Here is a 10,897-nt window from a genome sequence, read left to right as displayed (position 1 = left end):
CGAGGGAAAGTACTCCTGGTACGGACAATCCCCCATTGGAAGGCCAGAAACTTGGTGCATCTCATGCAATGCCAGCCCCAACTCTCCACCGCTAGTCAGAAATGTGTTACTATCGAGGACATATGTCTCTAACAATGCCAAGAAGTGGCGACAGCTAACCGGGAATCCATACATAGTGGCTCGTATAGGTGCGTACAACCCACTGCTCTTCAGATCATTCTCCCAACGTCCCAAGACGTAACTGGTCATGCGTGTCCACCATCCCTTGGGTTGTGAGAAAGCCCAACCATAGCATCTGAAATCTGGTGGAGGTAACCTCCTCCCAAGCTGAGCCAGACGATTCTTCACAGTAGGAGCGGCTGCTGATACCTCGCCTGGAGGGGCGGTATTAAGACCCATAATCCCTGGTCGAAGACCGCGAATATAATGATACCCAACAGAACCAGGAGTCTTATGTTGGGAGGTATATCCACAATGAACTCGATCAGCATCATCGGTAAGATGCCAGGACATCTGTCGCTCTACGGCATGTCCCTCTAAATGGGTGAAAGAATGCTGACGAGGAATGGAAGGAATATACAGGAGAGCTCCTTCATCATTATTCAGCCAATGCTCATCAGTAAGAATCAACCTAGCTGGATCCTCAATGTGATCTCCGAACAGAAAACTGGGCTTCTTTAAAGCCTGAGTAGAAATAGAATCCGCAGTAAAAGGAGCATCTGTGATCAGCTGGCGTAAGCAATGACGTCCCCCCATCTCGTATCAAACAGCATGATTCATCGGAACGATCTCTATCAAACTGAGGGAGCGGACCAATAGCCTGCCTGATGGAAACCGAAGAGAAAACCTTCCCACTACAACCAGTAGTAGCATGAGGAGAGAGACTGCCCGTGGGGAACTCCACTGCAACAAAACAAGGATAAAGTCAGAAAATTATCCAGAAATTAAATCCATATCATAAAAAAAACAAGATAAGATCATCCACGGGGTAATTGGAGAGACGATTTTGAGTGTCCTACACTGGAAGAACGGTAAGCATCATCACGTAAATAACGTGGTAACATACACCGACCTACAAAGTGTAAGATGACACAAAATCGCCCCAATATACCGGAAGACTTGAATTGGCCAAGCAAAACAAGTCCGAAACCTCAACCCCCGCGAAGGAGGGTGTCGGCCCTTCCCGAATGACCCGCGAAGGGGCCAAACGAGGGTGTGACAGAACCGCAAATTTCCCGAAACCTCGACCCCCGCGAAGGAGGGTGTCGCTCCTTCCCGAATGACCCGCGAAGGGGCCAAACGAGGGTGTACTGGAACCACGAATATCCTAAAACCTCGATCCCCACGAAGGAGGATGTCGGTTCTTCCTGAATGACCCGCGAAGGGATCAATCAGGGATATAGAAAGTATAAATGCTCACCCCCGAAAAAGGATGTCGCTGGAGAGGATGCCGTGGGAACCTCTCCCTCGCTATGCTGTGAAAGGGAGCGACTCCTATGAAGTCGAGGTCGACGCGGAGACATCGAGAATCTGCAATGAAAGTCAACGGGTTAGGTACAATTATAAATCTGAATACACGAAATTTAAAAGGAAAATTAAGAACTCAGACTAAAGTCCTATAAAATAAGTAGGATTTTACAGTTGAGGTCTAATTAAACCTACAAATTTCGTGCATACAAAACGATGAGCTCATATTGCAGTATAAACTCTCATGATAATTCTTGGGTGAAATACCCAAAATACCCCTCGTATTCAAGGCTAAATTATAGTCAAGGATACACTCGAGTCGGGTCATGATCATCATATTTGTCCATATAACACCACCAATATCCCACAATGTTGGTTAATTTTACAAATAAACCCTTTTGTAAACTTTAGCCAATTTTGCAAATAAACCCCTCCACAAATTTCGGTTTAGTTTTCGCATACGTTTCTCAAAACTTTAGTCATGGGTTTGTGGTCCAAACTTCTGGAATTTCAGCCCTAAAATTTTAGCCCTTTTGCAAATAAACCCCTCTACATTTTTTGGGTTGATTTTTGCAAATAAACCCCTCAAACAATATTGATTATTTCGCATGAAAACACTCCTCAAAGTTCGACCAAATGGGGATAAAATTTCAGTCCTAAATGTTAGCCCACTTTGCATAAAAACCCTCAAATTTTAGTCCACTTTTGCACAAAAGCCCCTATATTATTTTACAAAAACCCCCCCCCCCCAAATCTTTGTGCATACACAACCCATCATCAAAGAGTCTATCTTCTAACTCATGAGAACAAAAAGCTATGATCTTTGCATATAAATTTGTGGCATACCCTCATTACAAGCATAAAGTTTTAATCTTTATCAAAAAATGAGAGAGTTTTTGAGGAGAAGCTTACCCAAATCAAGAGGTGTCCCTTGAGCTTGAGGATGAAGAAGGAACCCTAGCTTGAGAGGAGAGGAAATTCGGCCAAGAAAGGAGCACCAAAAATCCGAAATTGATCTTGGGTTGAGGGGTTTTTAAAGAAGAGAGTTTTTTGGGTTTTAGAGTTCTTAAAGAAAGAAAATAATGGTGGATGGATAAGAGGTAGAAGAAGAGAGAGTTTGGGAGGGAATAGAATCCTTTTGAAATTTTGGAAAGAGGGGGAAAACAAAAGAGGAAACAAAACCAAAACAAGAATGGAAACAAAACAACACAAAAAGACAAAAGAGACTAGGAGGTCTCGGTTTTTCAACCGAGACACCCAAGGGTGGCTCGGCCAAGGTTGAGACACCCACGGGTGTCTCAACCCAAGTCAAGCCCCCGGATACCCTTTCGAAGTCCGATTTCGCCCGTTTTCGTCGGTTGTTTGGATGTTTCGACAAAATCAACACTAATCAACATACGACGGTTCAAAACCCTAAGGTCAACGCCGGTCAACGCATAACCCTAGGTCAACGCCAGTCAACGCGTTGCGATCAAAAGTCAACGTACGACGGTTCGAAACCCTAAGGTCAACGCCAGTCAACGCGTAACCCTAGGTCAACGTCAGTCAACGCGTTGCGATCAAAAAGTCAACGTACGACGTTCGAAACCCTAGGGTCAACGCCGGTCAACGCGTAACCCTAGGTCAACGCCAGTCAACGCGTTGCGATCAAAAAAAAGTCAACTCAATGACACGAGCCAAACTCAACTCAGCAGTTGTAGATTTGAGACTTCGACGACGGCCAGACGATAAACGCAGCGCCGGAAGGATTTCAGCTATTTGTCAAAGCATCGAGCAAACTAAAAATCGAAGGAGTCAATAATCAAAGCTAAATACAGGTCCTTTACGCCGACTAAAGGTGGGACCAATCACATCCAAAGTATTCTAGCCTCTTCTACAAAAGAAACGAGTCTGGAACGCTTTGGAGGGGGTATCTGTAGGCATCGAAAATCACCTATAGGTCTCCACGAACAGCTCAGTGTTAAGAAATGACAATGAACGTCACCATCTGGTTCACAGAATCTTGATTGATGACGGTGAACGCTTGAAGTAAACCGACGAGCTACGTGAAGCAACAGAGTTTCAGAATAACGAGACACGAACTGATCGGGAACCTCGTATCGTTCACAAACGGTGAAATACCCTTCGTGTCTTATTTATTCCACGGATGATTTAATCATTGAAGCTTATAGAACTCCTCGTCGGCTTTCCAACGCACTTTGAATCACTCAAATCCGAGTTCGGACGAAGAATTTACGGCGGAAACGATCAAATAGGCATCGAAAATGTCTCAGGCGAAACTAAGACACCCAAGGGTGTCTCGGCCCAGGTTGAGACACCCTGGGGTGTCTCTAACGCAGAAATGGCCAGTTAGGTGGTTTTAACCACCCGAAACCCCCTGGAGCCTATAAATACAGCTCTGGGTCCTCATTTTTTCAGATCTGGAGTTTTAGAGAATTGGCGAAGCCCTGCCGGAGATCGAGAGTCATCAGATCTGCATCACCCGCATCCGATCCTTAGTATTATCCCATTGTGGTAATTCTAAGAAGAGCAATTATCTCGCTGTTGTCGAGATAAGCGCTTCTGCTTCTAGATTCCTTCGCGGATCGACGAAGTTCTGGACCTGATCTGATTGCCAGGTAGTCCACGGATATCAACGTCCCCGTCACCGGCTAAAGACCCACGCAAGCAAGAAACGACGAACGAATCTTGCGTTTATTTTTGAAAAGTTGTAATCTTTCATTTTCTTATTCTTTTTGTTGAATATCTTGAATTCTTTGTAAGCGATCCAGATTATAATGAATTCGACAATGAAGGCAACTTTCTCCGAAAACATATACCAGTGGGAGGAAGGAGCAGTTTAGCCTCGTACACTAATGGGAGGATTTTACTCATTTTGAACATGATTAAACAGCCACAGTAGGGGGTTGTCGGGTTATCCTTAAGAATATCATATGTAGTATTATCTAGAAACTCCCCGTCAATGGTAGGGAATAGTTTAGCCTCATATACCGATTAGAGGTTGTCGGGTTATCCTTAAGAATATTCTCCAGAAACTTTAAGTTAAAGGTAGGGAACAGTTTAGTCTCGTATACCAATTGGAGGTTGTCAGGTTATCCTTAAGAGTAGGGGTGCACTCGGTCCGGATATGACTCAGATATGATGCTTACCATATCCATATCCGCTTACCCATCTCGGATACGGATACAGATACGGATATAGCTCGGTAAAAAAAATTCATAACCATATCCGTTAAAACCTGATACAGTTACGGATATACATGCAGATGTATGAGCGGATATGTATGTAAATACAAAACGAATATGAGAAAACTAGATAGTATAGAGAAAAACATAGTTCATGTGATACAAAAGAGTTCGTTAATATGTTCATTATAATTGAAAAGTTAAGATTAGACATCTTGATCATCAAAATTAATCACAAATCCATAATCTAAGAATCGAAACTTCTTGATCATCAAAATTAATCACAAATCCATAATCTAAGAATCGAAACTATCGTAAGAGTATGACTAATGTATATATTCAGATATTTCAGATACGAATATGGATATTTCACTACAAAACCATATCCATAACAATATCCTATCAGTTATAGATTTGAGTAACCATATCTGTATTCTAACGGATACGGTTATGGATATTTCCTCGGATACGGATACGGTTTAGCAACCCTACTTAAGAGTATTCTCCATGAACTTCCCGTTAAAGGTAGAGAACAGTTCGCTCTCTTGAGTTGTTCTGGCTTTGCCTTTTTAGCTAAGGCTGGTTTTTAGACAGTCCTGTTAGGGTTCACTTGCATGCCTGCTTCTATTTGGGGGGGTGAAGCTCACTTGTTGTGTGGAGCTTGCCTGTTTGAAAGCGTGGCTCGCCTGAATCATGAGGTTCGCCTGATCTGGATGACTCGCCTGATATGGACAAATGACTTGAAGAGTGAAGCCCGCCTGATTTGGTGGGCTTGCTTGAGTTGCTGAGTTCGCCCAAGTGGGCGACTCGGCTGCTCGAGCAAGGCTCACCTAAAATGTCAGGCTCGCCTGGAACGATAAGTTTGTTAGTTTTGGGAATTCTGCCAATGCTAGAGAACCCGTCTGAATAGGTAGGCTCGCCTGATCGACTCGATCCACCAAAATTGGGAACTTTACATTCCTGTCTGGCTTTCCTTAGGCCTGAATAGCAATTCAGGCCGTCATAGGAAGTGAAGACTTGGTCTTCCAGACGGGCGAGAGCTTGTCGTTGCTGCCGTTGGGCTCTTTTGGAGAGGGGAGCGTTCATATTGACGGCGAAGACGTGGTCTGCGCCGACATACACCACACTCTACAGTGCTTGTGTGATGCATAGCTATCAGAGGAGGAAGAAGACAAGTATTCTTCATACTTGGCTTGGTCGAACTCGATCATAAGGGACTCAACAGTTGTCCCTTCCGCAACTTCGTCAAACTACTCCACCACCAATTCATCTGAGTGAACGACTTCTCCCACTATGATCGCCATCTTCTGTTAGGGTGTAAAAATTGACTTCCCAATGAGGGGTCGTTTGTGTTTATAAGAATGGCTTATTACAATCTATAATCAATGTTTTACAACAGAGGAGAAAGGAATGACCCTCCTTGTTTAATGTGGGTTCGTTGGCAGCGGTAGGATACCTCCCTCGGTGCTTGCACCGAATTTGTTTCCCTTGGACGATCCGATCAAAATTGTGGTTGGAGCTTCAGTGTGCAGTAGAGGCTACAGAGCGATCGAGTTCGACTATACCTGAGCTTGAATAGTACCAAAGCCTCAAGCTTAGAGAGAGCTACAATGCAAGGGTTTGCAGAGAGCTGATGAGCCTCAAATTTGAGGGTTCAGATTAAGTTTGCTTCAACAATCCAAGCAAGGAGCTAGGAATGTTCTTGCCAAGAAAGTGAGTCATAACAAGCCTCTAATTGAAGAGCCTTGAGAATAAAAATGTCAAGCCCAACCAATCAACCACCAACCTTCTCTCATGTTGGTTGAATGAGGTTTTAAATAGGTCAGGGATTGCATGGGCCATCCCTTGATTTATAGGATTTGACCACTAGTGGGTGAGGAGCACCATGCCCTCCCCTAGTTGTGGGATATGACCACTATAGGGGAGTGTTTGTTGGAAATTTGATGTAAAAAGACAAAGAAAGAAAATTTGACTTGTATTCTCTCAAAATATCGATTACAATTTGGATTCCGATTACAAAAGAGAGGAGAGATGAATTTGATTCTCCTTTGATTTAAGAACTGGGTTCTTCTGGTAGCGGTGGAGTTGCCTCTTCGATTGATGCAGTCGAACTTGCCTCCGATTGGACGCTCGACCGTCGCTTAACTTACACTCGGAACAATTGAAGGCTTGAATGACTTCGGTTTAGAAGTCTATAAGATGTAAAGAACTCTGAACGAGTAAAGACTCTGATTAATTAGGAGATAAAGAGAGTTGTTTGAAAAAGCAGAATGTTTGATTTTGACTGTGATTAACCTTGCGTGCCAGGATTTTTTTTTTATTTACTATATTAAGAACCCCTTATAACGAGTTGAAGAACCAGAATGAGTTAAAACCTGTAATCAGAGTGTTGGTAACCGAAAATATCGGTTAAATTGACCAAGTGGTGAATACCTTTGATGAAACAGGATCCTTTCGGATTTGATTAACTGATCGTTGATCAGTATCCTTGATCCTCCGAACGATCTAATTCCTTCCGATTAACTACAACGGCCGAGATTTGTTCGACACTTATTTGTGGTTTTGATAAGCCAGCTCGCCATCAAGCTCTTATGCGTTTTGATCTCAGAAACCGACTTGATCAACTGATCAACCCGCCAACTCCTTACTCAGGTTAGTAATGTTGGCTTATTATAGGGTGATGTGGAGTGTAACCACCCCTATTATCCGCACCTTATTGTGGCGAGAACCACTCAAGAACTGGATAACGGTTTGAGGCCAGGTTCGCACTTGCGTTTGAACAAGTCAAACGCCCAGTTGCGTATGGCTTAACTCGGGACGTCCAAAAGCTATGAGATGCAGAGATTAAATCTCTGTTAAGGATTTGAGACGCAACCCAGCCGTGTGCTTGAAGCTCAAATCTGCGTCCAGCAGTTTGGACACCGTAGATTGAACCTATTGAAGAACGCACGTAATGATGATGCGTTGTGCTTGAACTCCTGACGTTGCAGAAGTTAGACATTCCTGTAGAAACGACAGTTGTGTGCGTTTCGAATCTATGAGAAACGCAGATATAAACTTCTACGTTTGATAGAGGTCTGTTGACGTTGTTAACATCGTCTGCCAAATGACATTCTGCAAAGGCGATGTTATTGGCTTTGCCTGATTATAAAGATAGAGATCCGTCAAGATTGTATCTCCCCAACAGTCGTGAAGGAGGCGCACTGAATAGGAGTTATATCATACAGGCTGTCGAAGTAGTCGCAAGCGTTGTAACACTTCTACGAATACGATGTGTGAAAAGTCTCCTATTTGCCCTTTCGCGACTGTCGACCCGAAGCTATTTGATTGTAGCTTTCTTGTGAAGAGCTTGACGGGAATGCAATCATCCATAGGTTTTGAAGAATGGATATTTAGCCCACACTCTCTCCCATAGCGACTCACAGCACTAAAGCCCACCTTTATTTCTGAAATCATTCACTGGCTACATGCAGCATCTCTAATAGTTGCTAGATATAATATTCATGGCTGTGTCGGCAGCGGCCATCAGTATAATCATTCAGAGATGAGGCGCTTTTATAGCGTTGGCAGAGTTGCGATGCAGTGATTAGAAAGTCGTCTGACTTGTAACTCCCATTATCAAAGGCTTGATAAGGGATTAGCTATCGCATTTGATTTTTTAGAAAGCCTACAGAACCTCCCTCCAAAGTTTTCGAAGTTCGGCTGGTTGACTGGAGAACGAAATTATTTCGAATACTTTGGATCTCAAATTTAGAAGACGCATGTCAGACTAGTTGATTGGAATGCTAATTGTATCTCATCCATTGGGACTCTTTGTGAGGTCACTTTTTCTTCTTGGTCTGTTAGTCGCGTTTGATAGACTTGACAATTAGCCTCCCTCTAATTTTTTTGGACGCATGTCTGGCTATAAAAACTAGAGGGTCGTATGTTGAGTCAGAACGCACAGAATAAGATTTCCTTGACGTTATGAACTGACACGCAGGTTAAATTCTGCGTTTAGGGATTCCATCAGATTAGATGCAACGGCGGAATTTAACGCAAGGGGTGATTGCTTCGAAGCTCAAGCGTGACAGCGCACAGGCCACGTGGCGGGATTTTGGGCCTAGAACCCCGACGGCAGCGATATTAGACAGCTCCATATCTGTCTATAAATAAGACCGCTAAGATCAATCAAAACAGTCACCGAAACTTTTTGCCTAACGCTCTCTTCGGAAGCATTTTTTTGAAGGAAGCCATCTTCGTTTTCCGACGTCGGCATGCGATCTGTTCATCATTCCAACCGCTCATTCCATGGGGTTTATTCAAAAGAAAGCTGGCTCCACGCCCAAGATCCCCTGCGGCAAGCGGTGACCGCGTTTCAAGGTTCCGCCCGTCCGGTGGTAAGCGTCGCCTTAGCGTGGCCGTGCAACTGCTTCGGCGAGTTCTAAAATCTAGATGTATCGCCATCAAACTCCTTCGGCGAGTTCTCATGAAAAACCCTAGATGGAGTTCTTGCAAACGAGGGAGATGACTGCGTTTTGATTATTGAACGCAGAGTTACAAGACTCTGCGTTTTGATTCGAAACGTCAAGGGCTTGACCTTGCGTTAATGAACTTTAAAGCCAGAATCTGAATGTGCGTTCGAACTTTAACGCAGAGTTCGACCTTTGCCGTAATGAACTTAAACGCCAGATCTGAACTAGTGCGTTCGGAAACTTTTAACGCAGAGTTCGACCTATGCGTTGATGAACTTTAAAACGCCAGATCTGAACTGTGGGTTCGAGAAAAACTTAACGCAGAGTTCGCCTTTGCGTTGATGAAAACTTTAAACGGCCAGATCTGAACTGTGCGTTCGAAACTTTAACGGCATGAGTCGACCTTGGGTTGATGAACTTAACGGCCAGATCTGAACTATCGCGTTTAGATAAAATTCTTTCTTATGGACTTGCAAAGCTCTTCAACTGACTGATGAATATTCTTCCTTTAGGCAGTGGCCATTACACCCGTGAACACTCTCATCTTCGTACCACGCACTTCGGGCATGAGGGAGTGTGGACTCTAATAATGCCAATTCAATCTCGTCAAGAACTTCCAATATTCCGGACAATTCCGGACAAAAAGATCGCGTCACTAGCTGATCTCAGATCCAAAGTAACTGATGTAACTTCAGAGTTTTAGTTGACGGACGCTAGGAGGAAGTTGAGACTGGTCTCGCAGAAACTCACACAAGCACTCTTTCTTATTTTGAGATCGTGTCAGTATTCAAAAGAGGATACCATGCACGGCGTCATACATACAAAATGGCTTAAAGGCAGATCGGTGATCGACGCTTCTTCCACCTAGGACATGCACAGGATCGTTTCCCATCTCCTAACTACAAAAATGCTCAGCCGTTCCCGGTCACACATGAACTGGACTTGGTGAGAGAGCAGGATGGGCGGTACTGTTATGGGTTCATGACTCACAAGGGTGTGAAAAATACCGCTGATTATAATCGAAAATGTCGCTTTGAAACCACTGCTTTCTCGCGAAGGATATCCGTATTGCAGGAGAACCACTAGTCACTAACACCTTCATTGCGATCGGTTTTGGCTTGCCAAAGAGAATTCCGCGAACTGCAGGTATCCGAGCTCGCTGGATGGGTTCATTCCATCACAAAGACAGGATGTGGGGACACGGAGAATGATAAGAATTCGTGTTGGCAGATTAAAGAGAACGATTACGCTAATCCTGGCTTGATTCCCTATTTAAGGCTACTAAACATGGAATAGCTCTTAGTCCATATAAACTTCTTTGGGCCATTCTGGAGGGTGGCGGTACAATCCAGAAGACCTTGTAAGTAGGCGTTTTTCGCACCGGAAGGAAAATTAGGTTTCGGCCCCTACATGAATGTCCCGGGATGTCTCCAGTTTCTTTCGGAAGATTACCATATGAATAGTTGTCCCATCGGGTCAACTGAGCTGAAGATCTAAGGAGGCAAGGAGACCATCCCCGAGGTTATAATTGACACTCTATGGAGTGAAGTGTGTCATTTCCAAATTCTGCGCAATTGACGGAGGGCCCGAGGACGTGGTATCAAACAGCTTCCTGAGCTCGAGTACTTTATACCAAAAATTTGTCTGACAAGATGCCGCTAGGTGTTCGTCGGAGGCGAGCACACCTGAGACCCTCCAAGGCTCTGATCAATTGGACGACCAACCGTTCACTATAGGTCAGCGGAGGGAATAGAAGAATCGACTTCCCAGCACAAACTGAAATTCGAGAAA

The sequence above is a fragment of the Asparagus officinalis genome, chromosome 2 (assembly GCF_001876935.1).
Source record: "Asparagus officinalis chromosome 2, Aspof.V1, whole genome shotgun sequence".
Lineage (NCBI taxonomy): Eukaryota > Viridiplantae > Streptophyta > Magnoliopsida > Asparagales > Asparagaceae > Asparagus > Asparagus officinalis.
This window is presented reverse-complemented; position numbering follows the sequence as displayed.